The following is a 16,895-nucleotide window of genomic DNA, read 5'->3' as shown; positions in this document are numbered from 1 at the left end:
ATGTTAATGATTTGTGTTCTCGATCATGATTTTGCTTCAACATATTAGTAGAGTAGCTTCTAGTCTTATGATTTAGTAAATTTCATGAGCGGTTTTAAATCTATACATTAATTTCTACATCAAGAATGCTTGTCAATAGAAAATCCAACTAGATCAAGATTTTAAAGATGACTAAATCTAGCACCAGTGCAAGTGGCTCAGTAAGGTCCAAGTTCAGTAGAAGTTTCCCCATCTCATGGAGGCATTGAACGCAATGGGGACCATTGCTTCTTAAGGGGTGAGGATTAATCCAGATGGATATTAGTGGCCACCCGCATATTCCAATTGGACCCTCAACATTATTTCTTTAAGTTTCTTTAATTGTAGCATAGTTTACTATTTTTGGTATTTTTTTGGGTCTTAAACTTCTTAAGCCATTTTGAGGCCCTAAACGATTTTTTTTTTTTTTGGAAAATGAGAAAATTTCCATTTTTTGATAGGATTTGCAGATGAAAGATGTGGTCCTCAGATAGATCTTTCTGATGAGGTATCGTACATGTAAAACAGACATCATATGTCAAAGTTACGACCCCATGAAGTTTATGTACCAATTTACCCCAATGAGGCCCACAAGATTTTAGCACTTCATTCCCTTAGGTTAGGTTTTTGGATGTTTAGGGATTTTCACTATTTCTCAGTAATAAATAGGCCTCTGAGCCACATTGTAACATAGTTCAGAAGGAATGTAGTTGCCACATCTCTTCTTAGAGATAGGCCCACCATCACCCGAGCTAGTTTAAACAGTTTTCAGTACTTTGTTATTAATGAATTGATGTTATGTATATTTATTTTGACAAGTGGGGTGTAGTGTGTGTGGGGGTTGATTTTATTGATTTATTTGAAGATATAATTAATTTAAATTTTGTTTTTAATTAAATAAATATTAATGTTTGTTAAGAGATAATAGGTAAAATTAAAGGTGGTAGAGAAAATTGTAAAAAATTTACATAAAAATAGATATATTAATTTTAATATGAATGGGATATAGGGATAAGAATAAATTGGGAAACATTTCTTTAACTAATAAATTAATTAAAAAATGGAGTATTTTTCTAACAATATTTTTCAAGTATGTGATTTGTTTATATTAACTTGACTTAATGGGATGATAAATGGAGAGTTTCTTTAGATCATGGAAATATCAATGTGTTTTCAAATACCATGTGAATTGATGTGAGAAAATAGGTAAAATGAAATTTTTTGGATGAAATTGAAATGCACTTCGATAGAAATGGATGTATTTATTTGACATGAATGGGGCATAGAGCCAAGCAAAATCAAAGATATTTTCTTTATAAATGAAAATCAAATTATTCTTCCCATAATTTCCCAAACATGATAGTCGTTTGTATGGACTTGAATTTATGACATAATAAATTTTGGAAATTTTTCTTTTGTCATGAAAATGCCAATAGTTTCTCAATTTCCATGTGAATGGGTATTAGGTAAAATTGAAAATGATGAAGAAATTGTATTGCAATTGCATAGAAATGTGTGTAAAGAAGATGTGAATGTGATCTTCTTCTTTATGGATTAAAAAAATAAAATAGACTATCTTTTTACAAGTGTTTTTCTAAGCATGTGAGTTTGTTGCCTTGACTTTACTTTAAGAGATGATAAAATTGGGAAGTCGGTTTTTTGGATAATGAAAATATAAATGATTTTTCAAAATTCCATGTGAGTTGGAATAAGAGAGTAGGTAAAATGAAAAAATACAAGAGGAAATTGTAATGCAAATGGAAGGAAATTGGTATATTGACTTTGGAAAAATAGAGTATAAGGCCAAGTAGAAATTGAGAAAAAAAAATAAAAAAATCTTCAATTAAAAGAAAAAGAGGGCATTTTTATTGTAACAATTAACTTTATGAGAAGAAAAAATTAGAGATTTTTTGGATAAAAATAAAATATTAGTGATTTTTCAAATTCTATGTGAATTGCTATGAGGGAATTAGTAAAATGAAGGATGGTGAAAGTTATAAAGTTGTGAAAATATTAGTGGTTTTTCAAAATATATGGTAAGTTGGTATCAGTAAGTAAAATGAAAAGTATTAGGAGTTAAAAAGCTGTGAGTTCATTTTAGAAAAAATTAAATGATATTATTTAATGTAGTTACTTGTTTACATCAAATTGGTATATGAGAGGTAGAAAAAATTGACTTCTAAAATTTATTAAAGTGTGCATATTATACCCCTTTTAAATTTGAAACTATAATTTCTTTGAAAAAACACATATTTTTAATGCAAAATCTCACTCAGACATTATTATTTTTAAAGTAAAAAAAATATTAAAATTATTTTAAAATGTAATAATATTATACCCTTGTGTGTAAGACATACATATTTAAGTATGAACTAATTCACATTGTCAAATTGCAAATTGCTTATATATGGTAAAATTTATAATTGAAACAATCCCATTTAAAAAGTATAAAATTCTTAATTTATATAATTTTTAAGTTAATACATGGGTTAAGTTGCATTGTACGGGTGAATTAACATTTTGCGTGTGAATTGATAATAAGATATGAATAAGTGTGTATGAAAATAATTTAGAAATATAAAATTTTAAAATATAGATTAATTGAAAAAAAATATTTAATATGATTTCTTTTAGGTTGAATTGATAATAACATATGAATAAGTGTGTATCAAAAATAATTTAGAAATATAAAATTTTAAAATATAGATAAAGTGAAAAAAATATTTAATATGATTTTTTTTAGGTTGAAATTTAATAGTAAAAATAAAAGTATATAATATTTAGATTTTATGGAGAAATCATATAGAGAATAAAGGGTCGATGTGTTTGAACCTAAATTTAGGTTCATCATGAGGACCAAGATGAGGAGCAAGATCAAATGACCATTAATAAATATCTCAGAGATGCAATGGTAAGTTTCCAATGGTCACAAGAAAAATTAATACAGAAGAATATTAAGGAATAGAAACCAATTTATTTATTCGTTAATTTTGAATTTTAGTTTAATTTATTTTATTTTCAGTTAAAAAATACAAACTTTTACGATTTCAATTAATCTATAATGTGACCCTCACATTATCTAATATTTAATTATCTAATTTAATAAGATACACATGAATTAACAATTAAAAATTATATTAATTTTACAAAAGACATTAAAAATTATAAAATTATTCTATTAATAAAGGAAAAATGTGATAAAAATATTATTAATACTAAAAAGCTAAGAGATAAAGTAATAATAATAACATAATAATAATATTAAAATACTAAAAAAATAAAAATAAAAACCAATAGAGAAAGCATGTTCTTAGAATAGAAGTCATATCAACCACGAAAGAAGAAGGAAACCAATCCAAAGAACAAAACTCCCATCAACCCAAAAAATACGAGGAAAAACAAGGGGTTAAGAACAAAGAGAAGGGATCCACGAGCTACTTAGCTTCTATTCATCGTCCCTATTAAAAGTCTTACTCCTCTTTTCAATTTCAATAGCTTATCTTAATTTTTCGGTTCTGGAAATGATCAACCTTTGTAAGGACCTTAGAATCCTCTAAGAAAATATGGTGCGGGTCCTACAATGTCTAAGGTCTGCCATGTGATCTTGAATCCTTTGTGAAATGGAACGAACAGTCTCACCAATGTAGGGGGTTCCACAAGAACATAGAATTAAATAAACACCCTTCATGCATTTGGGATGAATAGGATATTTGACATATCTTAAAGGGCTACGAATGGTTTTTAAAGGCCTAAAGGTGGAGCCAATCTTTTATTTCCTCAAAATAATAGCAAATTTCTAAGTCATCCCTTGGATAAAGGGAAGCTGGACATTAGAGGCCACCTCAACCTCTTTCTTAGTTCTTTGTCCTTTATTAGATTTTAAAAAGGCTTAGAAACCTTGGAACTTATTATAACCATTCTTCCTGAAGACATTTAAGAGATGTGATGGTCCCAGCCCACGTAGCCCTTCTCCACGAACAATAATGCGGGAATTATGTGGCAGTTAATAATGAACAATAGATTTCTTTTGGATATAAGTCTAATCGCCGACGGTTGAATTTATGGATACTGTAATTGTCCTTTGTACCTGTACAGATGATTGGTACCTCTACCCTCCGTTGATTGCCAACTGTCCTCCCTCATATTTCTCGTCCCACCTAGGTATGGGCAATCAAACCCTCACTTGGTCATTTGGTTTGCACATTTCATTTGGGTTCTGTATGCTCTGCATGCTTGGTGGTTTCTGGAGGTTTCGACTTGGGGTTATGTTGCTCGTCCTCTGACTTGGAATGCTGCCCGAACGTTGCTCCTCCTCGTCTGTTGACAATGTCGACTCGGTAAGGTCCAGTCTCCCCTGTTTCGTTCTTGTCGCTGACTATTCACTGGATGTCTATGGTCTGCGGTTGCGTCTTTGTGCTTCCTGTAAATAATTGTATTAATGCATGTGGTTTTCCTCTCTCTGTCACTGTATTCAATTACTGGTGGGGGCTACTTCAGATGTACATCCTCAGGGTTCTGTTCATCCCTCCTCGTTCTCAAGCAGGATATGGTGTCAACTTTCTCGGCGCTTTCGTCACTCACAAGGTATGTTCGCCGGTTCTATGCTATCAGCTTTGGCGTTTCCTTCTCTCAACTAGCTAATGTATCGGCTCCTTCGTAAGCAGGGTATTCTGGTGGAACTACTTCGGCCACGGCTCGCCAATGTCAGGTAAACACTTACGGATATTTGATGTCGTCCTATTATATGCTTCGTCCCTCCTTGCGAACCATTTCTTATTTTTATGACACTGTTTTGTGACTGAAGGTCTGGTTCCTCGAAAGGATTCGGGGCTTGGTGGCTTGGTTGGCTACTTGAAGTGATTCGAAGCCTGGTGGCTTGTTTGTCTACTCGAAGTGATTCGAAGCCTAGCGGCTTGGTTGTCCCAGCTTGTCACGGGTAGCAACGTTTCTATGCTCTGGTCGTTTTTGTTTTTTTTTTTGTTCAAGTCTGGTCGGGTTTTTTCAAGGCGGTGTGTCAATGGCTTATTGCGCCACTGACAGTTACAGTCTCGACTGTAGGGTTTACAATTGCTACTTCTCTGTTTGGTGCCTGTAATTGCATCGAGGGTTTCTAACCCTTTGTGGTATCTTGCCCCAACTTGTCAAGGAATTTGGCACGAAATTTGTAACTGTTGAGCGGTTTTGGTTTTGACCGATATATATGAAATGAATGCACAGAAATTTTTGTTTTCTCTTTTGTGTAAATTTAAACGCATAGAAATATGAATATTCGTCTGTTGTGCATACCTGGCAATGTCTGAGATTAATTACTTGCTTGTCGTTTAATTTGGGTCGGGTCTTGATAATTCCGCCTGTAGATTTCTTGTAAACTGTAAGTGGCTTTTCGTCCCTCATCCTGGGGGTTCCTTCGTGTGTTTTCTAGACTTAATTCTCTCGTTGGACCAGCGTCGCTCGATTTACATATAACCATACACCTGTGAATTATGCCACACACAGAACTATACTATACATAAGAGAAAAACAAATGCTATATAGTATAACAACTCAAAAAATTCTAGAGACGCCGGAGAGGCTAGAGCGCACATAATTTTTGTAACAATCAATTTTTCCATTACCCGGAAAATCGAAGAAGAAAGACTACTGTGTTCTGTTCCCCTTTTAACAACTGTTAGGTGACTGTCAATTTCTTTTCAACCGTTGTCAGTTATGTTTTGATTAGTTACATCAGTTTTGTTCAAAACGTTTTCTTTGTCGTTCATCATTAACACGAAGACAAAAATTGGCTGTTTTAAAACTCTAATCCTAACTAATTATAATTTCTACCATTCCTAATTATTGTTCAGTTACTTGACTTAGACAGCTTAATCAAATAAAAGAAAAAAAAACAAACACATTATCCCCTCAGCAAATTTACTCCTTCGTCCCCTTCAAAGACCAAACAACCTTCCTTTTATCTCATCCTGTCAGCCAGATGCTCCTGCATCAAGATGGTATTTCTCATCCATCAGATGGTCCTTATTAGAAACCCGTATAGCGCTAGTAGCTAGAGTATTGAGAACCCCTAGTTTCTGGGGTAGAAAGTGGTGAGAATTAGCATGAAGATATTGCTCATTGTGGATTTTCTTACGAAAAACGTGGTGGGAGAAAGAGCCATCAACTTTCCTTCAGATAAGAACATCAAGGAAACATATCGTTGCATCTATGATATATTTATTAGTGCTCAATTGATCTTACTCCTCATCTTGGTCCAGATGATGAACCTAGATTTGGATTCGAAACGTCTCGACCCTTTGTTCTCTGTGTGATTTCTCCAGAAAATCTAGACATTATATCATAAATCACAGAAACATACAATCTAAAATAAAAATATATAATTAATAAATAATAAAGTATTATTTTTTTATTTTTTAACTAAAATTTATGTTTAAAATATATATATATATATATAGTATATGACCATCCAATAACAATTATAGTTAAAAAAATTCCATTACTAATCATTAACTTTTTTATTACTTTTTCTAAATCGTTAATACTCAAACTTATAAATTAAACTTTTGGACGTTTGACAAATCGTAAAATTTTATTGTTAAATAATTATTCTTAAATTTTTCTTAAATATATAAATTAAATCATAATGATAAATAAAATTATTAAATAATAAAATAATTTCTATTATTTATTCCCTATAAATTTTGATTTTCATTTAGTTGTTACTTTAAAATTTGCAAATATCTGTGTAACATTTCAATACTCGACAAAGTTATTATGAAATAATTAATTAATAATATAATTAAATGCATTAATATATAATACAATAATAAATATACATTTTGGAATATACATCATTTTCGCTTAAATTTTAAGTGAAATATGATTAGTTAACCTTCCATGCAAAGTATATTTCGCTTGCTTTTTAAAACTTATAAACACCACATACCCTTATCTACAAGAACACTAATAAGGATAAGGCTGGCTTTTTTTCCACTTTCTCTTGCCATGAAGACCAATGGCCATCATGTATTGAATTGATACCCCACACATAATTTTCAATGTACTTACTCAACAATTTATTTTTAATTCATACCACTTATAAACTCCCTTTATATATGACGTGAACCACCACATTGATGAGCCAAGGGGAGGGGGAGTATTCAAGACAATTTATAAATAAAAGTTCAATGTTATGCCGCCAAAATTTCTCCTTAGCAATCAAGCATTTCATTTAGAAGAGGATTTCATCATTGACAAAGTTTTCATACTTATTTTAGAGAGAGGAAGCTTGCAAGGAGATTGAGAAAGGGAATTCCTTGTTGAGGATTTTTTAGCACCATTTCTCAAACAATTCTCTCCAAGTGTCTTTTATTCATCTATTGTATCTCTTCTACATTCAACAGTCTGAACCCTTTTCCATTACTTTCTTGATGTTTTAGCTTCATTATGCTTCATTCATGTGTTATCTAGTGTAGTTTTTAGTTTATGTTTATATATGCGTTGTTTCGACTACTTTCAATGCTTTGTTTATCATAGTTTGTCCACTAATGAAAACCAATGTCTTGTATTTTACTTGTAGGTAACAACCAGCTCCAAGGAAGGTGTCTACGATACTCCATAGCAACAAAAACACCATTACAGTGTGCATGTGCATCTAGCTAAGATCAAAATCATTTGGGATTGGCTAGCCCCGACCACTCTAACAGAGCTTCATAGATTTTTGGGCCTTGCCAATTTTTATCAAAGGCTCGTATTGGGATTCTCCAATATCACTTGGCCTCTGAGTGAGGATACCAAGGGAGATTCGAAAACAAAGTTATTTTGGTTCGAGTCCCAACAAAAGGCGTTTGTTGAGCTAAAGAATCACTTTTGGTCTACACTTTTACTCACATTGCCGGACCTGCAACAACCATTTGATATTGAGACATATGCCTCCAACTATGCTATTGACGCAGTTCTCACCCAGCAAGGGCATCCGCTGGCCTATCATAGTGAGATACTTTCTCATACAATTTTCAAGTACCCCACTTATGATAAATATATGTATTCTATCATGCAGGCTTGCGAACAATGGAAACAATACATTTTGGGGATGAAGATGGTCATCCATATAGATCACCAACTTCTTTAATTTATACAAACACAAAGGAAGTTGCAAAACAATCACCATCAAAAGTGGCTACATGTCTGTAACAATTCCACTTGAATATTAAATACATGAAGGGAATACCAATCATATTGTATATTTCCTCAATCAGCCCCAGTTGCAACAATAACTTCTATTCTCAATTTTTGTGGCTATGACACCTCTGTATGAACAAAACTGTACAAGGATGATTTAGAGTTTGCCACCAAATACCAAATGCTAGTGAATGGAAAGCAAGTTCTAAATTTCCACTTATAGAATGTATTATTATGCTACATGGGCCACCTTTGTGTTCCTTCAAGTGAACCTTCAAAATTGATTTTGGAGGTGCACTATAGTCACGTCGTAGGACACTTTGGTGTGGTGAAAATTGTGGTTGTAATACAAAAAGATTTTTATTGGCTAAGACTCTAATAGGATGTTGGAAAATATATCAGATCATGCACTGTCTGTGCCATCACCAAGCCAACCATCAAGAAGCAAGGCCCTTAAACTCCTATCCATACTTCCAACCAATCTTTGGAATCTATCTCCATGGATTATCTGTCTAGCCTCCCTTCTACCAAGCATGGGAATGGCTATTTATATGTGGTCGTAGAAAAATGTTCTTAGATGGCCATATTAGTGTCTTGCAAGAAGAGTATCACAGTAGAAGACACTACCAAAATCTTCTTTGAAGAAGTGTGGGTACATTTTGGGATCCCATAGAAAATTATATTAGATCGGGATAGCCATTTCCTCAACACATTTCAGTCAAGCCTCTCGACATTATTGGACACCAAGCTCACCAATTCAACTACATTCCATCCTTAGAAAAATGGTCAGATAGAGGTCATCGACATGATGATAGTGTACACGTTATGCGTGTATAAATCCAAGCATAAAAAAAAAATATGATGAGAGCCTTCCTTATGTGCAACATAGTTATACCAATGCTCTCCATAACTCGAATGGTCACACTCCCTTTCATGTGGGTCTAAGATTTCAAACATTGTGTCTAATTGAAGTTTCCATTCCTCATGCGACTACAAAACCAAAATCCTCACATATACAATCTAAGGTTGATAAAGAAACTAGGTTTACTAAATGCATCCAGCACATTTGACAGTAGGTGCACGACATCTTGGATAAGCCCAATATAAATTATAGGCAACGACATGATCAATATCAATTGCCACATAAGTTTTAGGTGGATGATAAAGTTTGGTTGCATTTGCAGAAAGAATGCCTTGCTGGAGCCCATTAGAAACTCTAACCACTTTTATACAATCCTTAGACCATCTCCAAGGCTATGGGAGACAAATCTTTTGAGCTCAACCCCCCCCCATTCCTCGGCCTGCACCCAGTGTTCAATGTGAACTACCTTTAGCCATACGTTCCACCATTGCTAGACACATCAAACATTGTAGAACAACTAACACCAATAGAGCTCAACCCAAACTACATGGAACATGCTAAAACTAATCAAATCATGGACTCATAGATCAATAAGACTCGCTAATAGAAGATCCAATTGTATTAAGTTCTCAAAGTTGGCCAAATCCTGCACTAGGGCAAGTGGCTCACGAGGGACCAAGTTCAATGAATGTTTCCCCATCTCATGGAGACACTTAATGCAATGGGGATCATTTCTTCCTAAGGGGGGTGGATTGATCTAGGTGGATATTGATGGCCACTCACCTATTCCACTTAGAACCACAAACTTTTTTTCTTTTAGTCTCCTTAATTCTAGCAACATTTACTTGGTCCTATTCCACTTGGACCCCCAACACAGTTTCTTTTAGTTTTCTTAATTGTAGAAGAGTTCACTATTTTTGGTTGTTTTTTGCGGTTTGAACTTCTGAAGCCGTTTTGAGGTCCTAAACTATTTTTTTTGGAAAACGAGCAAACCTAACCTTTGAATTAAGGATTACGGTCAAAAGTTGTAGTCTTTGGATAGATATTTCTAACGAGGTAGTGCACACTTCAAACATAGATCATATGTCAAAATTATGACCCCTGGAAGTTGATTTACCAATTTATCCCAATGGGGCTTATGGACTTTTGGCACTTCATCACCTGGTGTTATTGTTTTGGATGTTTAGGGTTTTTTTTTGTTTCTCAATAATAAATAGTCCTCTGAGGCTCATTATAATACAGTTCAAGAGGCATGTGGGTGAAACATCTCACCGTTGAGCTACCATCACTCAAACTAGTTTAATCAATTTTCATTATTTTTCTATTAGTGAATAAAATTTTTGTTTTTGTTGTAGGTTTTTGTTTCTATTTATATATGTATTTAATTTCTATTTATGTGTATTTGCTTTGAAAGTGAGTTGTAGTGTATGTATATATCTAGATTGTTTGTATTGATTTTAATGAAGAGAAAATTAATTTAACTTTTGTTTTTTAATTAAATAAATATTAATGTTGGTTACGAGAGAAGCTATATAATGAAGGGTGGTAAAGAAAATTGGGTGTATATATATATATATGAATTGGATATAGGGTTAAGAATAAATTGGGGAACATAATTTTAAAAAATGAAGTATTTTTCTAACCATATTTTTCAAGTATGTGAGTTGTTTGTATTAACTTGACTTTATGGGATGATAAAATGGAGAGTTTCTTTAGATCATGAAAATATTAATGTCTTTTCAAAGGCCATGTGAATTGATGTGAGAAAGTAAGTAAAATGAAATTTTTTAGATGAAATTGTAATGCAGTCCCATAGAAAAGGGTGTATTCATTTGACAGGAATGAGGCATAGAGCTCTGAAAAATCAGAAATATTTTCTTTTCCAAAAGAAAAACATAGTTTTTTGTAGCACTTGAATTTATGACATGTATGCTATGATTTAGAAGTTTTTCTTTGTAACGCTTGAATTTATGACATGTTATAATTTAGAAGTTTTTCTTTTGTCATGAAAATGTGAATAATTTTTCAATGTCCATGTGAATGGGTATTAGGTAAAATTAAAAATGATGAAGAAATTGTATTGCAATTGCATAGAAATATGTGTGTAAAGAAGAGGTGAATGCAATTTTTTATTGATTAAAAAAAAGCAAAAAAACAAAAAACAAAAAACAAAATAAGCTATTCTTTTTGCAAGTGTTTTTCTAAACATGTGAGTTCGCTAACTTGAATTTAGTTTAAGAGATGATAAAATTGGGGAGTGTTTTCTTTTATAATGAAATATCAATGATTTTTCAAAATTCCATGTTTGTTAGAATAAGAGAGTAGGTAAAACGAAAAAAATGGTGGAGGAAAGGAAATTGGTATATTGACTTGGGATAAATAGCGAATAAGGCCAAGTAGAAATTAAGAAATTTTTATTCAATAAGATGATAAAATTTGGGAGCTTTTTTGGATAAAAATAAAATATTAGAGATTTTTCAAAATCTATGTTAATTGTTAGGAGAGAAATAATAAAATGAAGGATGGTGAGAGTTATAAAGTTGTGACAATATTAGTTGTTTTTCAAAGCTTGGTAAATTTGTATAAGTAAAATGAAAAATGGTAAGAGTTAAAAAAATTGTTAGTCCATTCTAGAAAAAGATAAATGGTATTGTTCAATGTACTTAAGTGTTTAAGTCAAATTGGTATTGACTTCTAAAATTTATGAAATTGTATATATTTTATTTTATTTTTAATTTGAAACTACAAATTCTTTTTAAAACACATATTTTTAATAGTAAATCACACACAAATATTCTATGTAAAAATTATTAAAATTATTTAAAAAAATAAATAAAATAAAATAATTATTTAAACCTATTAAAAAAATATTAAAAACTAATTTACATTGTGAAATTATAAATAACTCCGACTTTAACTTTAACTTTAACTTTATTTTTATTTTTATATTTATATTTATTTTTATATTTATATGTATATCCATATCCATATCCATATCCATATCCATTTCCATTTCCATTTCCATTTCCATTTCCATTTAGTTAAACCCATCCAATTTTAAAAATCTAAAATATATAGAATTTTTAATATTTAAGTCAATAAATATCTTTTAAGTTTTGTAACTTTGTGCGCGTGAATTGAAATTAACACACATAGCATACAAATATAAATTTCAAAAATACAGATAACTTGAAAAAAGAATATTTAATATGATATTTTAAGGTTGAAATTTAAATGTTAAAATAAAATTAAAAATATATCATTTTAAAATTTTGTAAATAATAAATTTTTAATTTTTCAAATGAAATTTATATTAAAAAATAAAACTATGAGATAGGACAATCCAATAACAAAGATATTTTAAGAAAACCCAATAATAGTTACAGTTTTAATCATCATTATTTTATTTTTATTAAAAAAATACTATTCAACTTATAAAATTTTGCAGCCTGATAAATCCTAAAAAAATTAATCCGTTAAAAAATTATATATATATATATATATATATATTAAATCAGTGATAAATGAAATTATTAAATGATAAATTAATCTCCATTATTTATTCCATGTGGATTTAATTTATATTTAGTTGTTACTTTAAAATTTTGAAATATCCGTATAACATTTCAATTTTTAATAAAGTTATTATGAGATAATTAATTAATAATATAATTAAATACAATAATAATTAATATAATAATAATTAAATATTTTGGAGTATACATAATTTTTGGTTAAGTGTTAAAAGAGATATGTCTTTTTTTTTGTAACTGAGGACCTAGTAGTCGTGACACCTAATTATTAGTAAATTTTTGGGGGCTTACGATCATTTAACTATTAGTAAACCTCTCGGGGGCCTACGATCATATAACTATTGGTATACCTCTGGGGGGCCTACGATCTACAATCATATAACTATTGGTATACCTCTGGGGGTCCTACAATCTACGATCATATAACTATTGGTATACCTCTGGGGGGCCTACGATCTATTTCAGTAAACTTCTGGGGGGCTAACTTCTAGGGGGCTACGGTTTGTTCAGCTTCTTACGTAACCTAACTATTAGTAAACCTCTCAGGGGCCTACGATCACCTAACTATTACCTAATTATTAGTAAACCTCTGAGGGGCCTACGATCACCTAACTATTAGTAAATCTCTGGGGGGCCTACAATTTATTTCAGTAAACTTCTGGGGGGCTAACTTCTAGGAGGCTATTGTTTGTTCAGCTCCTCGTAAGGCACTTGGCTCTCTCTAAGGGTGATCTGTCCAGCTCCTTATGGGCACCTCATTGTCTCTTTGGGGATTGCAAAAGGTTTGAACCCAAGACTTTCGATTCGGTGAGACTTCATTTTGATGACCATTTCCAATTGCAGTACCCCAACAGACTTAAATGAGATATGATTAATTAACCATCTGTGCATAATGTATTTCATTTTCTTTTTAAAACCTATAAATGCCACATACCCTTTTTGACAAGACCACTAATAAGGATAAGTCTTGAATTTTTTTCACTTCTCTCTCACGAGGAAGACCAATGGCCACCATGAGGTTGACGTTATACAAGTGAATTAATACCACACACATAATTTTCAATGCACTTACTCAACAATTTCTTTTCATTTCATACCACACTAATTGTTCCACATCTTCAACATGACTTACACAACTCCCCCTCTATGAGAATTGTCTTGTACATTTCATAATATAATTAAATACATTAATAAATACCACCGTGTATAGATAATAAATTCATAACATAATTAAATACATTAATAAATACTATAATAATAAAATAAACATTTTGGAATATACACAATTTTTAGTTAAATTTTAAGTTGAAATATGATTAATTAACCACCCTTTTGAAAGACCACTGATGAGGATAAGGCTTGATTGTTTTTCAATTCGCTCCTGCCACGAAGACCAACATCCACGGTCTTACAAGTGAATTGATACCCTACACAATTTTCAATGAACTTACTCAACAAATAATTTTAAAGGCATTCATTGAGCTGAAGTGCCACTTTTGGTCTATACTTGTACTCAGATTTCTAGACCTACAACAACCATTCGAAATTGAGACAGGCACCTTTGACTATATTATTGGCAAAATCCTCACCCAACAAAGGCATTTGGTGGTCTATCACAATGGCACACTTTCCGATACAATTCAGAACTACCTCAATAGTGGGAAACCTACTGTGAGTAGAGGGGCGAGAGGGAACCCTCATTGTTTTTAGCGGCACTCACTTGAAATTATTTCTAAGACACCATAAAGGAACAATATTACCCTATCAGGAGCTATGAAGATAAGTACATAAAATGGACCACACTACGGTAGGGAAGGAACCCAGACATGTCAGAGTTCACAAATATTTTTCATACCCTTCGTACGAAGTTGGGTATCAATGATTCTAAGCAACATATGGTACTCAAGTACCTCTATTGTCTACAAAAATATATCCAAGACGAGATGGAGTGCTTCGACATCTCCTTGTTTAGCATCGCCTGTCGATACATTGTTAAGATCACCTAGAAATTTAAACATAAGAAATGAGAATTTGGATCTACAAATCTGAAGCATGGAAAAGGCGCCACAAAACCGCACAACAAAGGACAAAGCTAATGACGGGTAACCCAAGTCAACCCATTGAAGCTGCCAACAAATAATAGCGCCACAAAAACGAAGAAGGACACAAGGAAGTGGTGTGAGTTCCATAAGAGCCCCACTCAGAACACAAGTGAGTGTCGTGCCAAGTAGTCACTGGTGGCTAAGCTGAAGGCTTTAAAGTCAAATGCATTTTTGACTCTGAGTCAGACCTCGTCAAAGGGATTTACAAAGGGAAGTAGATTATTGTAGCAAATCCCAGCACCACCCACTTCACCACCAAGTTCCAAAAGATTAATCCCAAAGATATAGAGGAAGGGGAGCAGTCTCTTCTATTCACAGATGTTAGTGAAGGGGCCTATGTTGTAGTTCATTGTTTGCAGCGAAAGCCAAAAGGAACTCATCTCAACAAAGGTCATTAAGTGGTTGGTCTTACCGACCACATTACACCCACATCCATACACGATTGGGTGGCTCCACCAAGGACAAGATCTCCGCATCATCTAGTAATTGCATCTTCCCTACAACATCAAACCCTTCACGGATGAAGTACTGTGTGACATTGCTCCTCTTAAAGTTTGTGATGTATTATTAGGCCAACCATACTTATGGGAGCATCATGTTGTGTATGAGTCCAAGCTTCATACTTTTATTATTACTTTGGGAAACAAGTTATACAAGATACCAGAGGTAGCCCCTCCTACTATCATATCTTTGATCTCTGCTAAGAAACGCAGTAAGATCATCTCCTACTCTAGGAAATTTGTTTCATTTCTAATTTCATCTCAAAGTAAGGGGAAGATCATGGCCACATCCATGTCCCCAAGGAAGGTTTCCTCCACGCAGTAGAAGTGGGTGGATAAGGTCGTGGAGGAATACAAGGGCATCTTCTCCTCACCCACATGGTTACCCTTGTACTATTGGGTCAAGCATTGGATTGATATGACTCTCGGAGCACCTCTATCTAATGGGTTGATATACCATCGCTCCATTCTAGAAAATGAAGAAATCGAGCGGCAGATCTAGGAGTTACTGCAAAAATGGCACATCTGACAAAGTTCCTCACCTTGTGGAAGCCCAATTGTACTGGTACAAAAGAAGGATGGGACCTTTAGGCTCTACATTGATTATCGGGCACTAAACAAAATCACTGTCAGGAACATGTATACAATCCTATTAATTAATGACCTTGACCAGCTCAAGAGGGCCAATTATTTTAGCAATATTGATTTGAAGTCCGACTATCACTAGATTCCCATAGAGCCCACAAATGTATGGAAGACTACCTTCAAATCCAAGGAGGGCCTTTTTGAATGGCTGGTCATGCCTTTCGAGTTGACAAATTCCCTTGCATCTTTTATGAGGTTGATAGATGACATCTTGTAGCCCTTCACCAACTCGTTCGTGGTTGTATATATCGACGATATCCTCATCTTCAACAAGTGTTGGGAAGAGCACTTGCAACACATTCGACATGTCCTTCAATGCCCACAACAACACAAACTATGTGCCAACTTGGAGAAATGCACCTTTGGCATGAGCCAAGTCTAATATCTAGGTTAAATCATAGATGAGAAAGGCGTGAATGTGGATCCATCTAAGATCCATGTCATTTGAGATTGTTCATCCTTGACCACTTTAACATAGCTTGGCATATTTTTGGGTCGTGCCAATTTTTATCAGAGGTTCGTGTTGGAATTCTCTCATATCACTTGGCCTCTGATTCAGTTTCCCAAGGGTGGTGCAAAAGAAAAGTTCTCCTAGTCTGAGTCCCAACAAAAGGTGTTTGTTGAGATGAAGGAATGCATCTGCTTTGCACCTGTACTCACATTGCCAGACTTGCAACAACCATTTCAAATTGAGATAGATTCCTCTACTTATGCTATTTGCGTAGTCATCACCCAACAAGTGCATCCGATGACCTATCATAGTGAGACACTTTCTTATACAATTTGGAAGTACCCCACCTATGAAAAAGAGATGTATTGTATCGTGTAGGCTTGTCGAAAATGGAAACATTGCATTATGTGGAAGGAGATGTTCATCCACACAAATCATCGACCTCTTCAAATTATGTAGACACAATGGAAGTTATAGAAAAATCGCCATTAGAAGTGGTCTACATATATATGGAACAATTCCACTTGAACATTAAATACAAGAAGGGTAGCACCAATCATGTTTCATATTGCGTCAGTCAACCCCCAATTGCAACACTAACTATTGTTC

Source organism: Pinus tabuliformis, chromosome 2_2 (genome assembly GCF_031772625.1).
Source record: "Pinus tabuliformis cultivar Carrire ecotype Pingquan chromosome 2_2, CPIR1, whole genome shotgun sequence".
NCBI lineage: Eukaryota > Viridiplantae > Streptophyta > Pinopsida > Pinales > Pinaceae > Pinus > Pinus tabuliformis.
Note: the sequence above shows the minus strand (reverse complement) of the source record.